Below are 21,168 nucleotides of genomic sequence, written 5' to 3' on the forward strand. Positions count from 1 at the left end.
CGGCTTTTCTTCATCTTCTTCACCTTGTGCTTCCTCATACGTACCATCATAGTAATCCGAACCTGTAGAGAAGTCTAACAAAAGATATGGTACAAAAGGAGTGAGTTTTGAAAGAAACCCAGTAAGGCAAGTTAACTCATAACAACATAAATAACATGCGGCAGAACATAACAAGATGCAATGCAATATGAAACAGATAATGTATGTATGCATCTAAACTCTATGTATGTTGGTCTCTATTGGCAGACATGCTTTAAATCATAGCACCGTACTTCTTTGGGTAGGTCAATCACACAACGCCTTTTGGTAGTGGGTCCGACATCCCTTGGGACATTCCATGGCTGGGGGTTAAGTCACCGCTCTCTCACATCACCATTGGTCTAAGTACTGGCGCATGTCAGGGTTAAGCCTAGCCCAATGCAAGTCATCTACTCAGTTACATCAACTCAGTTCCAGATATGTCCATTCCTCGTCCCTGACAATCCTTTCCGGTATCCTTCGCACTAGAGTCCTAATAGTCCCTGACTACGGACTCATCAACCCTATTGGTTATCCACATATGGTAAACGGGAAGCTCTCATGTCCTCTCATGGGTTGGTTACCGGTCTTGAGCGCCCATGAGCCCAAGTCTAGCCATATGCAACTCTCCAATAAATGGCCCCCACAATATGATTCCCATCCTCTCACGGGTTGGTTACCGGTCTTTAGTGCCCGTGAATCACATTGCTACCACGGGTCATTCGGTCTCAATACCCTTCCGATTCGGGTCTGATATAACGGGGACATCCTAGCCAAACACTGCTAGACAGCCCTAGGTATGACAACCAATGATTCGGGAAAGCGTCGATGGGCATCTTCGGAGAACATCCCATACTATTCCCTCCGATGTCCAAGGACAGAAGTGTCAAAAGGACACTTCCCAATCCCAAACCATACCTAATCAAACACATTCTCAGATCAGTCATGACATACACAACCAACAATTCATCATATAAAAGAGAATGTAAAAGCATAATCCGATCAAGCAGTAATAAACATTTCATATAAGCTCAAATAATGAAAAAGAATACATAAACAAATGCTAATGTACTTACAATAGTATATCAGAAGTATAAAGTACAAGAACAGTACATAAACTAAGAGTTTCATAAAGTATAAACTCAAGAGTATGCGATCTATGTTATTATGAAATAACTGTTCTTACCTTGAATATCGCCGAAGATAATCCAAAGATCAAAGAGAGAGACTCCAAGCTTAGCAAATAAACCCCTAACAATCATAGATATAACATTAGGAGAGATACCTAAAAGATCAGAGAGCAAACGAATCAAACTGAGCAAAAAATGAAGCTACTGCCTTCATTGGTTGAGTGCTTGGTCTACTGACCCAGTCGACCAAGTAGTCGACCAACCGAATCAGTACAGAATTGCAGAAACTAGATTGGTCATAACTTCTTCGTTTGAAGTCGGATTGATTCGAAATTCGAAGGGGAACTTCCTAGAATGTATTAGAACTATCTAGGAAGGTAAAATCATCAAGTCAAGGTGAAGATATGGGTTCTTGATTTGAACCAAGAAACTAGGGTTTCAACCTTATGGTTCTCATGAAAAGGCTATGATCACAGGATAAAAGGGAATAAATTGCTTGGCCAAATATAACAAGAAAATCATTGAATAATCAAGTTTAGATTAATCTAAACATTACCCATGAGGTTTCCCTCGCATGGGAGGTTACCAAAGGTTTCCAAAAATAAAACAAGGGTCAGGGTTTCAAGAAAATATTCGGCTAGGGTTAAGATCACAATGATGATCATAAATCTCAAAGAATAGAATGAGATCATGGAATAGATGGTTGCAAGAATGCAGCATCTTTTTCCTAATCTCAATCAAGAACAAGATCAAAGAAAGAATAATTTAGAATTCAGAAGAGATACTAACTTGAATTGTCCGATCATAGATGAGAGGCTTCAATTCTGCAGAGGAATCTTCGAAATCACTGAAAAGAGTTTTGGAAAGGTCTTCCCACATTCTCTGGGTGTTTAGGAGGCAGCCGTAACTAAGAAACTCGAAGTAGGGTTAAATAGAGAGTGAAAAACCCTAAATCAAAGATTTTCTCGGATTTAACACACCATTGGTCGATTGATTGGTCTACTGGCCCCAATCGACCAACTAGTCGACCAATGCACAGTTCAGCAACTTCAGACAGGGATTTGGAGGGCTATATAGGGTCAAATTGAGTGGGGTTTTCTCCTACAAGTCAATTGAGAAGTCTAGTTTTTAGAAATACCTTCGGATTGAGCACGGGAGTTCATTAGGTACTTCAAATAATTCACCCTTCTTTGATGCGCAGTTTCTCACTAAACACTGACAATGCTTCCAAGTATGGAGCACCATCAACAATATCCATGGGTTTCGGGTCACACACCATGTCTTCTATAGAGAGGGCCCACAAAGACTTCTTCCTTCACTTTGGGACCTTGGATTTACCCTAAGGAAATGTTTGACATGACTTCCTAAGGCTTTCAAAGGGTAGCAACACTGTTATCAAGGTCCAACTTCAAGGTTAAACATTAAACTAACCTTTCTTCACCCAAAACAGATAGGGTATCTTGGCTAGGTTTGGGCTGGATTTCATAGTTTCAATTTGGGGATCCCTAATTTGACCATTAGATTATGTTAATTGCTTGCTAGATAGTGTTCTTATACTGTTACAATCAATCCCTCCAAGTTTCGGATCGATCTGAGCCCCAAAAGCTAGGTTTCGGATAAAAAAATCACTATTTAGCCCCGCACTGTTCACTTGGTCGACTGGGTCAGTCGACCAAGTTTGTCAACCAATTGATTGCTGAATTGTGTGCTTCACCGATTTGACCCATTCGACCTCCGATTTTCCCGATTTTTTTTCTAATCTTTCATTTATGTTTGTCTAGGGTCTTAATACCATCTTTGGATCATTCTTTTGAGATTATTGGATTATCATCATCGCAACTTAAGGTAAGGACGATTATACCCATATAACATAGACTATGTGATTTTTACACTAATGTTAACAACTTAGTAGGCTTAGCTTATTGGTTGTATTTGGACATCATATGACTACTATAGGTACCTTGTGACAGTAGCATCATGTTTATTTACTCTTGTTTATCATGTTTACTCATTCTTGTTATTTACTTATACACTTGATCATGTGATGTTATGACGTATCTTTCAATATGATGATGTATCATGTATGTATGATATGATGAAACTGAGAATGTGATTGGATAAGTATGATTTGGGATTGGGGAATGTCCTTTTGACATTTCTGTCCTTGGACATCGGAGGGAATAGTATGGGATGTTCTCCTAAGATGCCCATTGACGGTGTCCTAGATTATTGGATGACATACATAGTACTTGTCTAGATGTGTTGGCTAGGATGTCCTTGTTGTATCAGACCCGAATCAGAAGGGCATTGAGACCGAACAACCCGTGGTAGTAGTGTTGTTTGATGGGCGCTCAAGATCGGTGAGTTATATCCATGAGAGGACATAAATCACATTGCAAGATACCGAAAGGGGCCATTTATTGGTAGGATGCAAATAGCTAGACTTGGGCTCATGGGCGCTCGAGGCCGGTGAGTTATATCCGTGAGAGGACGTGAGAACTTCCTATCTACTATTTCTGGATGACCAATAGGGTTGGTGAGTTATATCCGTTGACTTTAGTGTGAAGGATACCGGAAAGTATCCTCGGATGGGAGGAATGGACGTATCCGGATCTGACATGATACGACTGAGTAGATGACTTGTATTGGGCTAGGCTTTACCTTGACATGGGCCAATACTTAGACCAAATGGAGGTGTGAGAGAGCGGTGACCAAAACCCCAGCCATGGATTGTCCGAGATGGATGCAGGACCCAATTCCCACCGGTGCTGAGTGATTGAGACTTACCCAAAGAAGTATGGGCTATGACTTAAAGCATGTCTACCATAGAGACTAGCATATGTAGAGTTAGAATCATATTTACATCATCTGTTTCATATCATTTTGCATCATGTTATGTTTTGTATCATATGGCTTATGTATTATGGGATAACTACCTTGCTGAGTTCTTTTGAACTCATTCCTTTCTATGCAATTGTTTTGTTAGATTTCTCTGTAGGTATTGAAGAAGTTGATGGCTCCTTCCTCGAGACGGATCCCTCATACTACTCTGAAGGTCTTGGCCACTATGAAGGTTATGGTGAAGATCCCGAGGTTGGTTACCCTCCGTACCAGGATTAGCCCGACCTTAGTGTGGGAAAGGCCGTGTTTGGTCTCTTATGGGTACACCTATGAGGATATCTTGTATAAAACCAAGGAGTCCTTAGTTTAGACCTTTACACTATTATTTCTTTGGAACATGGATCTGTAACTTTAACTGATTGACTTTTCGCTGTGTACTGAGGGAGTGAATTCTGCTCACTTCCTTCCTTTGGATTCTATATTTGGTATCTTTTATTCCGTGCTCTGATTATCTGTTTTATCTTATTCACGATTCCTTTTATTATATGCTTTAACCTTGATTATTATTGTTCATGATTGTGTTATTGTGTATGTCACATCCACCCAGCCGGTACCCTATCGGGCATACCCGAGTGTGTGATCCACAGCCCTGAAGATCAAGTATCGAGGAAATCATCCTCCCACATAGGCAATAGCATAATCATGAACATATATAATCAATGTGTAAATATTATAAATAAAAGATCCAAATAAGGAAAAGAATGACAATATAATCAGAGTGCGGAAAAATGATACCAGATGTAAATATAAAAAAGGAGTATAGTGAGGCGGAATCTCACTCCACAATTACAGCGGAATGTAGCACGTAAGTCTAAAAAGAAATACAACTGTTCTTAAAGGAAAGTAAAGAAATAGAAATCAACTAAACAAAGAGTCTTTCTATTTTATAGATAATTCTTCATAAGTATGGACTTCATCAATCCAACTCAGACATTCCCACTCCACATTAGGTCTAATCGTAGTACGCAATGTGATCAATTGTGGGATCATCAATGTGATCTTCATTGTTGCCAACACCTTGCGTGTAGTACGCTTCTTCAACTGGGTGCTTCTTCATATTGGCCTTCATAGTAATCAGTACCTATAGAGTAATCTGACATAAGAGGTTGCACCAAAAGGAATGAGTTTGAATGAACTCAGCAATGAAAGTTAATTCACAACAACATAAATAACATGATTTCAGAACATAAAATGATGCAATGCAATATGAAACAGACAATGAAGGTATGAATATAACTCTATATATGCTGGTCTCTATAGGCAGACATGCTTTAAGTCATACCACCGTACTTCTTTAGGAGGGTCTCATCACACAAGGCCATTTGGTAGTGGGTCCTTCATCCCTCAGGACAATCCATGGCTGGGGTATAGGTAACCGCTCTCTCACATCACCATTGGTCTAAGTACTGGCGCATGTCAAGGTTAAACCTAGCCCAATGCATGTCATCTACTTAGTCATATAAACTCAGTTCCAGATACATCCATTCCTCGCCCCTAACAATCCTTTCTGGTATCCTTCACACTATAGTCAGCATAATCCCTGACTACGGACTCATCAACCCTATTGGTCATCCACAAATAATAGACGGGAAGCTCTCCTATCCCCTCACAGGTTGGTTACCGGTCTTGAGCGGCCATGAGCCCAAGTCTACTATTTGTAACCCTACCAATAAATGGCCTCTCACGAATTGGTTATGGTTTTGAGCGCCCATGAATCCCCATTGCTACCATGGGTCGTTCGGTCTCAATACCCTTCCGAATCGGGTCTGATAAAGTGGGGACATCCTAGCCAAACACTGTTAGACAGCCTTAGGTATGACAACCAATAATCCGAGAAAGTGTCAAGGGGCACCATTGGAAATATCCCATACTATTCCCACTGATGTCCAAGGACTGACACTTCCCAATCCCAAATCATACCTATTAAAACACAATCTTAGATCAGTCACACCATACATAACCAACATCTCATCATATAAAAGAATATGTAAAAGCATGATCCATTCATTAAACAACATACATGAGTAAGCATACATATATACTTGAATAATGAAAAAGAACACATAAGTAAGGTGCTACTATACTAACAGTAGTACATCATAATTAGAAAGTACAATATCAGTAGCGAATCTAAGAGTTTCCGAAATCAGAAACTAAACTACACGCAATCTATGTTATTATGAAAATAATTGTCCTTACCTTAAATAGCATTGATGATTATCCAAAGATCAAAGAGAGAGGTTCCAAACCTAGCAAATAAACCCTAAACAATTGTAGATACAACATTAGGAAAGAAGCCTAAAAGATTGGAGATCAAACGAATCAAACCGAGCAAAAAAGCAGAGCTACTGACTTACTTGGTTGATTGGTTGGTCTATTGATCCAGTCGACCAAGTAGTCGACCAACTGAGTTAGTACGAAGCAAAAACATGGATTTTGATCCAAAACTCAATCTATGAGATTCGAAACTCTACGAAACTTGGAGGAAACCTTTAGAACAATATTATAACAATAAAGGAGTATAGATTAGGCATTAACAATGATTAAAAACACTACCTTCCAATTTAAAATCATGATTCCCCAATTTGGTGAAAACTCTAGTTTTCGATGAAAAATATATTATGAATCCATGGGAAATACTAGAGATGATCAGATCTCATCCTAATAGGAAATAATTAGAAGTCTTTCACAATTCCATCATAAAAATTAGATCCAATCATGTTAAGAGTGAATCAAAAAGGGAGATCATGGTTTCATGAGGGTTTTACAAGGATCATGGCGAAGATCAATGCAATTGTCATCAAACCTTGATAATGAAAGGAGATTATGGAAGAGATGGTTGCAAGGATGCAACATCTTCTTCATAGTCTCAATCAAGAATAAGATTATAGAAGAATAAATCACAACACCGAAGAGATCACTAACCTTGGATTGATAGATCGGAGATGAGAAGCTTGAGATCTTGCAAAAGTTCTTCGAGTTCACCAAGGAAAGCTTTGAAAGAGTCTTCCCACGTTCTCTGAGAGTTTTGAAGGTAGAGGTTACTAAGAAACATGAAGTTTACTTAAATAGAAAGTGAAAAACCCTAAATAGAGGATTTTCTCGGATTTCGGACCCTGTTGGTTGATTGGCTGGTCAATTGGCCCAATTGACCAAGCAGTCGACCAAGCTGGTCAGCAAGGCCCAGACAGGGAATTGGGGCCCAAATCAAGTCCAAACCTCATGGGCTTCTCCCAACACAACATATGACTTACCTAGAATAGAGAAATGCCTTCGAATCATGTCCAAGTATACTTTAAGTCCATCAACTTGACTCACCTTCCTCAAGCTGCAGCTTCCTTTCCAGATCAGCACAGACTTCCAAGTATGGAACTCCATCATCAACTTCCATGGGTTCTGGCTCAAACACAATGTCTTCCATTGAGATGGCCCATAGTTGGCTTCTTCCTTTACTCCGGGTCATCGGACCTACAAACAATCGGGTTTCCGGGTCAAGGTTAGGGTTAGGATAGGGCTGGATTTCACATCCCTCCCCTTAAAAGAAATTTCGTCCTCAAAATTGAAAGCGTACTTGTACTTCCAAAAAGACGAGGAAACTTCTCCTTCATGTCTTCTTCCTTCTCCCAAGAAGCTTCTTCAGGGGTATGGTTCTTCCACCGAATCTTCACCAAAGGAATGGTGCGATTCCGCAACTGTTTGTCCTTCTTATCTAGGATTTCGGCTGGCTCTTCATCATAGGTAAGATCAGCACTAAGTCCTTCGGGTGCTTGCTGTAGTATGTGTTCCGGATCTCTATGTATTTCCGAAGCATCGAAACATGAAACACATTATAAACTCCAGCAAGAGATGGAGGCAAGGCCAAACGATATGCGACAGGTCCAACCTTTTCAAGAATCTCGAAAAGTCTGATGAAACGAGGGCTGAGCTTTCCTTTAACATTGAATCTCATCACACCTTTCATAGGTGAAACCTTTAAGAAAACTTTCTCCTCAACTTGAAATTCCAAATCGGTCCTTCTCTTATCCGCATAAGATTGCTGTCTTGACTGAGCAGACTTGATCCTTTCTCTAATAATAACAACCATCGCGCTTGTAGCTTCAATTATTTCCGGACCTAAGACTTTTCTTTCACCGGTTTTAGTCCAGTACAAGGGTGTCTACAAGTGTTACCATACAAAGCCTTAAATGGAGCCATGCCTATTGTTGCTTGATAACTGTTGTTATAGGCAAACTCAACCAAAGCTAAGTGTTCATCCCAATTGCCACCCATATCAACAACACAAGATCTGAGCATATCTTCCAAAATTTGAATTGTCCGCTCAGATTGTCCATTAGACTGTGGGTGATGAGCAGTACTCAAATTCAATTGGGTTCCCAAGGCCTTTTGCAAACTGTTCCAAAACCTTGAGGTGAGCCTAGGATCACGATCAGAAACAATACTCACTGGCACTCCGTGCAGGCGAACTACATTGTCCACATAAAGCCTAACTAGCATATCCAAAGTATGAGTGATCTTCATAAGAATGAAATGGGCTAATTTGGTCAACCTATCAACAATTACCCATACAGTGTCATTACTTTTACTTATCCGAGGCAAGCTAGTCATGAAGTCCATAGAGATATCTTCCCACTTCCAACTTGGAATAGGAAGGGGTTGCAGTAATCCAGATGGGGGTTGACAAACTGCTTTCACACGCTGACAAGTCTCACACTTGGCTACAAAATCTTCTACATCAACCTTCAAACCAATCCACCAAAAATGTTCTCTTAAGTCTTTGTACATCTTGGTGCTTCCAGGGTGCATAGTAAAAATAGATGGTGTCCTTCCTTCAAAATCTCCTTCTAGAATTCAACATCCGAAGGCACACAAAGTCTTCCTTTAAATAGTAAGGCACCGTCCATAGATATACCAAAGTCATGATCCGAATCAGGATTCGAAGAAATCTTCTCAATCTTCTCTTTCAATTCCTTATCAGAAGCTTGCAGAGCAACAATTCTGTTTCTAAAGGTGGATCTTGCCGACATAGCAGAAAGGACAAAATCAGAACCTTCAGGGACAACTTCTAAACCAAAATCTGAAATTGAACACAACAATGGTTGACTCAAAGCATTCAAATCAAATTCTTTTCTTTTACTTCTTGCTAAGAGAATCAGCAACGACATTCGTCTTACCAGGGTGATACTAAATGTCACAGTCATAATCAGAGACCAATTCTAACCATCTTCTTTGTCTCATATTTAACTCCTTTTGGGTAAAGAAGTACTTCAAACTTTTATGATCCATGAAAATAGAAATTTTCTCACCATAGAGGTAATGTCTCCAAATCTTCAATAAGAAGAAAACTGCGGCAAGCCCTAAATCATGAGTGGGATAATTCCGCTCATAATCCTTCAATTGCCAAGAAGCATAGGCTATGACTTTACCATGTTGCATCAACACGCAACCCAAACCAATCTTTGACGCATCAGTATAGATTGTCAAACCATCAGAGTCATCGGGTATTGTCAAAACCGGGGCACTTGTCAATCTATCTTTCAACTCTTGAAATTTCTTCTCACAAGCGTCAGACCAAACAAACTTCTCTTCTTTTCTAGTTAGCTTAGTCATAGGAGTAGCCAACCTAGAAAAGTTCTCAATAAACCTTCTGTAGTATCCCGCCAATCCAAGAAAACTTCTTATTTCCGTCACAGTCTTCGGTCTTTCCCAATCAAAAACTGCTTGTACCTTTTCGGGATCAACACAAATACCTTTAGCAGAAACCACATGGCCAAGAAATGCTACCCTTTTGAGCCAAAAATCACACTTGCTAAACTTAGCATAAAGCTTCTTTTCTTGTAGTCTTTCCAAAGTGAAATTTAGATGCCTTATATGCTCTTCTTCATTATTCGAATAAATCAAGATATCATCGATGAAGACTATCACAAACTTATCAAGCACATCATGAAATACAGGAGCATTAGTTAAACCGAAAAGGCAGGACTCTAAACTCATAATGTCCATACCTTGTTCTAAAAGCTGTCTTGAAAATATCACTTGACTTCACTTTCAATTGGTATCAAGATCTCATGTCAGTCTTTGAGAACACTGCTGCACCTTTCAACTGATCGAAGAGATCATCTATCCTGGGCAGCAGATATCTATTCTTGATGGTTAACTTGTTCAACTCATGGTAATCAATGCATAGACGCATACTACCATCCTTCTTCTTAACAAACAAAACCGGAGCTCCCCAAGGTGATACACTAGGCTGTATAAAACCTCTATCTAAGAGCACATTCAGCTAGTTTTGTAGTTCTTTAAGTTCAGTAGGAGCCATTCTATACGGAGCCTTAGATACCGGAGCAGCTCCAGGGATAAATCAATAGAAAATTCAACATCCCTATCAGGAGGCAGCCCTGACAAATCACTAGGAAAGACATCAACAAAGTCACAGACAACATTGACTTCTTCTATCTTCTTCTCTTCCTTAACCTTGCTTTCAGATGAAACATCTTCCACTAATGCCCAGACTTGCATCAATGCGGTCAATGTCTTCTTACCAATTCTTCCTTTTTCACCTTGAAATTCAAAAATTGAACTTCCACAAATCTGAAACTTAATTCTCTTTGAAGAACAAAGAATTACAGGTTTATGGGCTGTCAACCAATTGATTCCCAAAATGATATCAAAGTCTTTCATATCGAGAAGTACTAAATTGGCTTCCAAGTTCTTCTCACCAACCAAAATAGGACATTTAACTTACACTTTATCTAGTTTCACAGCAGAACCAGTAGGAGTACTAATCAATAAACAACTAGATAGATTCTCAGGTGTTAGGTCAGTCTTCTTAATGAATGCAGATGATATGAATGAATGTGATGCACCCATATCAAATAAAACAAATGCAGGAATAGAAGCGACTAACAATGTACCTGTTACCACATCATGACTTGCATCTTGTTCAATACCAAAAATACTGAACACTCTTCCGGAAGGAGGGGCAGGAGCACTCTTCATTACCGGAGTAGACTATTGAACTGGCCTCTTTGGACAAGCATGAGTGAAGTGACTGGTCTGCTTACAGAAGAAGCAAACAGAGTCCTTAAGTCCAACCGGGATAGCTGTAGCTGGGGGCTTCTGAACCAAAGGCCTAGAATTTGCATTCACAGGCCTAGCATTCGGAATATTCATAGCTTGTCTATTCCCACCATATTGACTATGCTGGCCGGCTTGCTGAAATCCAGGACTTTGACCTACACTCCTAGGCTGGAAAGCAGGAGTAGGATATGGTGCAGGTCTAACAAAACGCCGCTCAGTACGGTCAACAAATCCAGGATTCCTTGACTGCCAAGGTCTTTGCGCATGAGCGTTTTCCTTTTCAGTGTCTTCCAACTTTTTCGAATTCTGAACCACTTAAGCCTAACTTTCAATAGGCTGAACTATGAGATACGCTATGATTGCAGGTTGCAATCCCTTAAAGAATTTCTTTGCTTTAGCACAATCAAGCTTCAAAGAATCAGGAGCAAAGAAGTGGAGCTCTTTGAACTTCTGTAGTGATCCTTGCATCAAAGCCATAAACTCAGCTTCCTTAGCATCTTGTACGGCTTCAGGGAAATAATTCTTACAAAATGCTTCCTTGAAAATTTCCCAAGTCAGTCCACCAGTATGCAAAGCTTCCAAGATAGGATGAGTAGAGGTCCACCAAGCGTCAGCTTCATGTTGAAGCTTCGTTTCAGCGAACAAAATCTTCTGAGCTTCAGTACACTATAGATGACGAAAAGCCTTTTCTAACTCTCGCAGCCACTTGTTAGGAAACAAAGCATCTTTGGACACTTCGGTGAAAGTAGGCACTTGCAACTTCAAGAAACTCTCCATCAAACGAGTATGAGGAGTTCCACCAACCTTCCCAGCATTCAGGACTGTGGCATGAGGATTCCCATTAACACTAGCACAAGTCTCGTTGTGTAGAGTCATGAAACCCGTCAGCATCTGATTGAACTGGTTTGATTGCTGTTGCATCATATTGCCCATGATGTTGGCAATATCACGGAAACTTCCGATGCTCGGGGCATCGGGTACGTCATGAGTACCTTGATCACCAGTGTGGGTCTGCTGATCAGAACCATCAATTGGTATCTCAACATCGAAAGGTATCTCACCACCTCCATGGCTACTGGATCCACCACGACCCTTCTTAATTGAACCATTCTGCAAAAACCAAAACGTAAAAAACACCGAAAATCGAAGATTCGACAAAATCCACAAGTCCAAATGATTGAAATTCTTAAATCATACTCATATACTTCCATTTAGTCATCAAATATGCAATTTATAGGACAAAAATCACAATTTTCCAAATTTCATTAGAAATTGGAGCTACTAGGTCCTTTGGTCGATTGCTTGGTCGATTGGCCCACTCGACCAATCAATCGACCAAGCCTGGCAGCACGCGAAAATCAGGCTTTTAAAGACCAAAAACTCATTCCAAACTCACTTCAAACCTTGCAAACTTGAGAGGGAGCTCTGGAGAAGAAGTGCTAAGGTCTTTCTAAGTGTTTTCCAAGTAGTTTGGTGCTTCAACAAAAATACTACATCTCTCTTAGTTAATCACACAAGGTAAACACTCATTTTCATTCTCAAATTCATCTTCTTATGCTTGAATTTCATCAAAATCATGTGTTGCTTATGTCTATTGCTAGAAATCATGTCTAGGAGCACTTAGAAACATGTTCAATGAGTTTTTAACATAATGCCATGCTTAGACAACAAGTTCTAACACAATCTTGCACTTTCTCATCACTTTCGCAACTGAAATCGCCAAACTTTAGAAAAATTTTGATTTCTTACAAACTGCTTGGAGTTTTCGCATGAAATTAATTTCTACATGCTTAAAATGATGTTGTGGATGTATACATGTAGTTTCATTCCACCAATTTCATAATTTTCAAAAATCCAATTTTGACTTAAATTGCAAAATCCCCAAATTCCTTCTTGCTGAATTTTTGATTTTAGACCAAGATTTTGACGGATTTTCTTCAAATAAAACATTTTAACATGCTATTCCAAGTATTATGCACATGCTAGTATGTTCAATTTGCATTTTCCCCAAATTTGAATATTTATGAAAATGCCCTTCATGGTTGAAATTTCGAAACAACTCTAACAAGCAATGGCCTTTGTCTTTTCCACAGACATTCACACCATGCAGAGAGGAGGACGAGGTTGCTTAGTCGGTGCTTGGGGAGGTAGAGGTCGCGTTCCAGCTCTGCCGAGAGAGGAGGTACTACGGCTCGATCGGTTCGATACGCCGCAGGCAGAGTTCTTGTATGAGGCGTTCTTCGAGTACTATTGCATCGAGTACGGGTGACCACTACACTTATGATAGCTGAGGGTGTTTAGGATCCGATAGAGGTTCGACACTTTAGAGTGGACCCATCTCTTCATAGCGGACTTGCCTGTCTACCCAGAGTTGGTGAGGTTGTTCTTCAATAACCTCACGTCTGTCAAGGAGGCCAGAGGACAGGGCCGTCCTTTCAGACTGATCATTGAGAGCAGGGTGATGGGGACACAAATTCGGTTCTCCACAAGGACACTGGCACAGATTCTCCAGGTGCCTCACTATCCACGATAGTGCATATGGATACCCTCAGGAGTTGAGGTGGACAACTACCTGTTGCCCTATGAGCTTCACGAGATATGTGCCACTCTTTGGAGCGACTTAGAGTGTTACTTCCCATGGAACAATGGATAGATGACGGATTCGGCTCGGATTATTGGTCGCATTGTGGGCCAAAACATCATGCCGAAGGCCGAACATCATCATAGGGTCACAGTGATGGAGGCCTTAGTCATATGCCGCATTTACATGGGATTCCAAATCGACTTGTCCTTGATAAACCAGAATGTCATGATAGATCTGGTGGCACATCCGAGTATGAGGAACCTTTGCTTTGGGAGATTACTAACATTGGTCTTCCGGCACTTTGGGGTGAGTCTAGAGGATACAGATGTAGTCACTGGAGCTTTGGGGTATACGATCGGGACTAGGACCATCAGACAGATGCGACTTACCCAGACTGTGAGATCTCTAGGTCCATAGGGTGAGGATGATGATGATACTGAGGATGAGGATGAGGTTCAACAGTTGAGGGTGATGCTAGTCCAGATTCTGATGATCAGGCAGGGGATGATACTGAGATGCATGAGGCTGATCCTAAGCATCATGAGATTCCCAGATCATCACATTTTGAGACTGGAGGTCCTTCACACTCAGTTCCAGAGACTTTGAATCTGGGTGCACAACTGAGATCGATGATTTCCATGCTAGAGAGGATGGAGGTCAGACAGGAGTAGATGTACAGTGCTATGGAGTCACGGTAGGAGCAAATAGAGTTGAAATAGGGACGGATTGTGAAACCCAGCCCTAACCTTGACCCGGAAACCCTGTTGTTTGTAGGTCCGACAACCCGAAGTAAGGCAAGAAGTCAGCTATGGGCCATCTCAGTGGAAGACTTGGTGGTTGGCTTAGAATCCATGAGTGTTGATGATAGTGTTCCATTTATGGAAACTACACCATGATGAAGAAGGAATTAGTTGATGGACTTGGAGTACTCTCTGACCTGATTCGAAGGCATTTCTACATACTAGGTAAGGCACTTAGTGTGTGTGCAAAACCCCTTCAAGTTTGGATTTGATCTGAGCCTTCAATTCCCTATTTTGGATTTGCTGTACTGCTTGGTCAATTGGGTCAGTCGACCAACCAATCAACCAAAGGATTCTGTTTTGCTGAATTAGGTCTTGGCTTCTCTATTTAAGTCCAACTTCGAATCTAACTCGTCTTTTGTGCCTCCAAACTCCTTGGAACGAACCAGAGCCCTCTTCAAGTCATCTCCTCTGCATCCTTGGTGACTTTCTTGACGGATCTTCGTCAAATCTCGTGCATTTACACAAAAAGGTATGTGATCATCCTCTTCTATGCTTCATCTTTGATTCTCCATTACTTTTCTTTCCTTTTCTGTTGAGGATAGTAGAGATGATGTTGCATCTCTATTGCAACCATCACTCTACTCATTCCCTCTCTTTTCCTAAGGATCTAAAGCTTGGTGGATGATCTTCATCAAGATCGTCACTCACTTTTGAAGGAAAACATGTATCCATTTTCTTTCCTTTTTAGATTCAATGTTCTTCAGTCTTAGATCTATTTTTCTAGAAGATTTATGCATGCTTTCCATGAATCCTTTATCAGATTAGTGATCCATCATCCTATAGTTTCTCGTCCATGATTTTGCTATGAATTCTTCAAGAACCATGATTGATCTAATTATGGTACGTTTTTGTTTCCTAATTTGTAACTTGAAGACTTGATATTATTAGGGTTTTGAAGTCCTCTATATACCAACATACTATCCTTGTATATTCCCTCTTGTTTGGTGCCCTTTTGAATCACCAAATTCGGTTTTGTATTCAGAAATCTCTGATTTTGTTAGCCACTGTCTCAGTTGGTCGATTGATTGGTCGACTGAGGTAGTAGACCAATCAATCGACCAATGAGGACAGCAATCTCATATTTGGTCTGTTTTGGATGATTTGATCTCTTTCCTTCTAGGTATCTTTCCTAATATGTTATATATACTTGTTTAGGACTTTCTTTCCAAGTTTAGACAAGACCTTACTTGATTTCCAAGATCCTTTGCGAAGTAATTAAGGTAAGGATAGTTATTTCCTTAATCACATATATTGCATGATTAGTTTCCATATTTGATTCTCTTGATTTATTTCTATAAATAGGTTCTTATATTGAAATAATACTGATGCATCTGCTTTGGTTACTGTAGCATTACTTGTTTATGCTAATTAATTCATGTATGATTTACTTACTAATTTTATACGAGTCAGATGTGTTATTGATTTCTTTCCATATAAGAAGTTACCATATATGTGATGTGATAGATTTATGGTTGTGAATGATTAGGTATGGTTTGGAAAGGGGAGGTGTCCTTTTGACACTTCTGTCCTTGGATATTTACGGGAATATTATGGGATGTTTCCGGAGATGCCCTTTGGACACCTTCCTAAACTGTTGGTTGACATATTTAGGGCTGTCTAGCAGTGTTTGGCTAGGATGTCCCGTTATATCAGACCCTAATCAGAGGGGTATTGAAACCGAACTACCCGTGGTAGCAATGGAGATTCATGGGCGCTCAAGACCGGTAACCAATTCGTGAGAGGATGTGAATCACATCGTGGATACTCAAAGAGGCCATTCATTGGTAGGGTTGCATATGGAAAGACTTGGGCTCACGGGCGCTCAAGACCGGTAACCAACCCGTGAGGGGACGTGAGAGCTTCTCGTTTACCATGTGTGGATAACCAACCAATAGGGTTGATGAGTCCGTAGTCAGGGACTATGAGGACTCTAGTGTGAAGGATACCATAAAGGATCGCCAGGGGTGAGGAATGGACGTATCTGGATCTGACTTGATGTAACTAAGTAGAAGACTTGCATTTGGCTAGGCTTCGACCCTGACATACGCTAGTACTTAGACCAATGGTGATGTGAGAGAGCGGTGACCTAAACCCCCAGCCATGGAATGTCCCGAGGGATGCTGGACCCATAACCAACTGGTGATGAGTGATTGAGACCTTCCTAAAGAAGTACGGTGCTATGACTTAAAGCATGTCTACCAATAGAGACCTTCATACGTAGAGTTAGAATCATATTGCATCATGTGTTTCATATCATATTGCATCTTACTCTGCTTTGAAATCTTGCTATTTATGTTGTTATGGATTAACTGCCTTACTGGGTTTCTTTGAAACTCATTCCTTTTGTGCTATGTACTGTTAGATTTCTCTACAGGTTTGGAGTACCATGACTGCTCGTATGAAGAAGCGCCAGGAGAAGAGGAATATCTCCAGGAAGGTGATTGTGGTTACGACCATTACACTAAAGATTCCGCGGGTGGTTATGCTGCGTACGATGCTTAGTCCGACCATAGAGTGGAAGCGCCCTTGCGCCATTGTTGAGATTTATACTTATAGAGATGTCGTCTATAAGATTGAGAACAATTTAGTTACTTATTGTACTTGCTATTGGGATTAGTTTTCATCCCTTTTCCTTTTCTTTTTGGAACTACTATTCCACTGTCGGTAGAGTGAGATTTCCACCTCACTTTTCTTATGATTTTGACATTTTGATTGTCTTTCGTACTTTGATGATATATGATTCCTTTCTTCCTTATTTGGATCTCTTATTTATAATTTGCACATTGATTATTGATGTTCATGATTATGTTATTGTTTATGTGGGAGGTTGATTACCTCGATACTTGGTCTTCAGGGCTGTGGATCACACACTCGGGTATGCCAGGTAGGGTATTGGCTGGGTGGATGTGACACGGATGGAGTCTCAGCTCACTCAGATTGCAAGAGGACTTCGAGCATTTAGAGATCAGATGAGATCACCTAGATAGATTGTAGTTAGGATTTTCCTTCATGCTTTATCAGATGTAATCGTTGTAAACTTTTCTTAAAATTAATGAAGTTCACTTTGTTATTGTGTATTATGCCTTTTCCTTTATTGCATTATGATATTTATTAAGTCATAATTATTGTGTATTATTTAAGTCATCAATTATGCTTCATTAATCAAGTTTCTAGTCCAAGTGTTTTATTATTCACTTCTAAGAATAATTGAGTCAATTTTGGATCTATGACTCAAGAATGTTCCGTTATTGTTTTCTGTGGTTAGAATTTCCTTGAAATTTGGGCTCTGATACCACTCCATCACATCCACCCAGCCGGTACCCTATCTGGCATACCCAAGTGTGTGATGCATAGCCTCGAAGATCAAGTATCGAGGAAATCATCCTCCCACATAAGCAATAACATAATCATGAACATATATAATCAATGTATAAATATTATAAATAAAAGATCCAAATAAGGAAAAGAATGACAATATAATCAGAGTGCGGAAAAATGATACCAGATGTAAACATAAAAAAGGAGTAGAGTGTGGCGGAATCTCACTCCACAATTACAGCGGAATGTAGCACGTAAGTCTAAAAAGAAATACAACTGTTCTTATAAGAAAGTAAAGAAATGGAAATCAACTAAACTAAGAGTCTTCTACTTTATAGATAACGTCTTCATAAGTATGGACTTCATCAATCCAGCTCAGACGTTCCCACTCCACATTAGGTCTAATTGTAGTACGCAAAGTGATCAATTGTGGGATCATCAATGTGATCTTTAATGATTTTTCTTGTTATTTTCTTGATAGCAATCATTCCCTTTCATCCTGTGATCATAACCTTTTCATGAGAGCCATAAAGGTTGAAACCCTAGTTTCTTGGGTCAAATCAAGAACCCATATTTTGACCATGACTTGATGTTTTTATCTTCCTAAATGATTCTAATACGTCCTAGGAAGTTCCCCTTCAAATTTCGGATCAATCCGACTTCAAACGAAGAAGTTATGACTAAATCAGTTTCTGCAATTTCCGTACTGACTCGGTTGGTCGACTGCTTGGTCGACTGGGTCAGTAGACCAAGCACTCGACCAAAGGAGGCAGTAGCTTCATTTTTCGCCCGTTTTGATTCGTATGCTCTTTGATCTTTTAGGTATCTTTCCTAATGTTGTATCTATGATTGTTAGGGGTTTATTTGCTAAGTTTGGAGTTACTCTCTTTGATCTTTGGATTATCTTCGGCGATAATGAAGGTAAGGACAGTTATTTCATAATAACATAGATCGCATACTCTCTGGTTTCTACTTTAAGAAACTTTGAGTTTATTTACTGTTCTTGTATTTTATACTTCTGACGTACTACTGTAAGTACAGTAGCACTTCACTTATGTTTTCTTTTTCATTATTCAAGCTTATATGAATTGCTTATTACTATGTTGTTTAATGATTAGATCATGACTTTATATTCTCTTTTATATGATGAACTGTTGATTGTGTATGTCATGACTGATTTGAGAATGTGTTTGATTAGGTATGGTTTGGGATTGAGAGGTGTCCTTTTGACACTTCTGTCCTTGGACATTATCAGAAATAGTATGGGATGTTTCCGGGGTTGCCCATTGACGCTTTCCCGGATCATTGATTGTCATACCTAGGACTGTCTAGCAGCGTTTGGCTAGGACGTCCCCGTTATATCAGACCTGAATCGGAAGGGTATTGAGACTGAACGACCCATGGCAGCAATGGGGATTCACGGGTGCTCAAGACTGGTAACCAACCCATGAGAGGACGGGAATCGCATTGTGGGGGCCATTTATTGGAGGGTTGCATATGGATAGACCTGGGCTCATGGGCGCTCAAGACCGGTAACCAACCCGTGAGGGGACATGAGAGCTTCCCGTTTACCATATGTGGATAACCAATAGGGTTGATGAGTCCGTAGTCAGGGACTATTAGGACTCTGGTGGAAATGATACCGGAAAGGATCGCCAGGGGTGAGGAATGGACGTATCTGGACCTGAGTTGATGTAATTGAGTAGATGTCTTGCATTGGGCTAGGCTTAACCCTGACATGCGCCAGTACTTATGTCACATCCACCCAGCCAGTACCCTATATGGCATACCCGGGATGTGATCCACAGCCCCGAAGATCCATAGTTCAGAGACCACATCAGCCACATCGACAATAACACAATCATGAACAATCAATATTAAGCTATAATCAATAAAATAGAATTTAGGAATAAGATATCAAGGATATTCAGAGTGCGGAAATAAATATCAAATCAGATAAATAAGAAGACAGTGGGCGGAATCCACTCCTTCACCAAGCGGAAGTAAGGTCAAAATTTAGTTAAGTACAAGTCTCAAGTTATGAAGGTAAGTTAAAGTTATTACAATTCTTCTAAGTTTAACTGTCACAAAAAGAAGTGGTAACTACTCATAAGTCTCCTCCACAATGGATATGTCCTCCTCAAAGATGAGGACCATGGAGATCCAACATGACTGCTCCCATACAACTCCAGGGCTAACCCTGGTACGCCGGGTGATCTTCTTCGGTATGGTCACCGAAGTCTTCAGTGTAGCTAGCCTCCGGATAGTAGTATGAGGTATCCGGGTCCGCCTCAGGGAGGGTGCCATCATAGTAATCACCTGTAGAATAGCCTAACAAAATATTGCAACAGAAAAGGAATGAGTTCAAAAGAACTCAGCAAGGAAGTTATTCCATCACACATAAACCACAAGATAATCATAACATGATGCAGATGATATGAAGCATATAATGCAATATGATTTTATTCTAAGTATGCTGGTCATCTATGTTAGACATGCTTTAAGTCGTAGCACCATACTTCTTTGGGTAGTCTCAGTCACTCATCACCAGGGGAAATTAGGTCCTGCATCCCTCTTGGACAAATCCATGGTTGGGGGTTTCGGTCACCACTCTCTCACATCACCGTTTGGTCTAAGTATTGGCGCATGTCAAGGTATAGCCTAGCCCAATGCAAGTCATCTACTTAATCATATCATGTCAGTTCCAGATACGTCCATTCCTCCTCTCTTGGGATCCTTTCCGGTATCCTTCACACTAGAGTCACGGATATTACTCACCGGACTCATCAACCCTATTGGTCATCCACAAATGGTAAACGGGAAGCTCTCACGTCCCTCTCATGGATCATTTCACCGGTCTTGAGTGCCCGTGAGCCCAAGTCTAGCCATTTGCAACCCTACCAATACATGGCCCCTTTCGGGTAACCGTAATGCAAGTTATGTCCTCTCATGGAGTGGATACCGCTCTTGAGCGCCCACAAATCCACACTACTACCACGGGTTGTTCGGTCTCAATGCCTTTCCGAATCGGGTCTGATATGATAGGGACATCCTAGCCATACATCTAGACAAGTCCTATGTATGTCATTCAATAACCCGGGAAGCGTCGATGGACACCTTCGGAGAACATCCCATACTATTCCCTCCGATGTCCAAGGACAGAAGCACCAGTAGGGTACCCCTCAATCCCAAGTTATACTTAAGCAATCACATGCCCAAGTTCATCATATCAGTTCACAAGATACAACATCATAATAAACATTCAATTCATGACATTGACATAAGTCATCATATATTGAAATTGATAAACATGATAAGACATTGAAATAACATAATG

The sequence above is a fragment of the Hakea prostrata genome, chromosome 9 (assembly GCF_041222555.1).
Source record: "Hakea prostrata isolate BN-2017 chromosome 9, UWA_Hpros_2, whole genome shotgun sequence".
NCBI lineage: Eukaryota > Viridiplantae > Streptophyta > Magnoliopsida > Proteales > Proteaceae > Hakea > Hakea prostrata.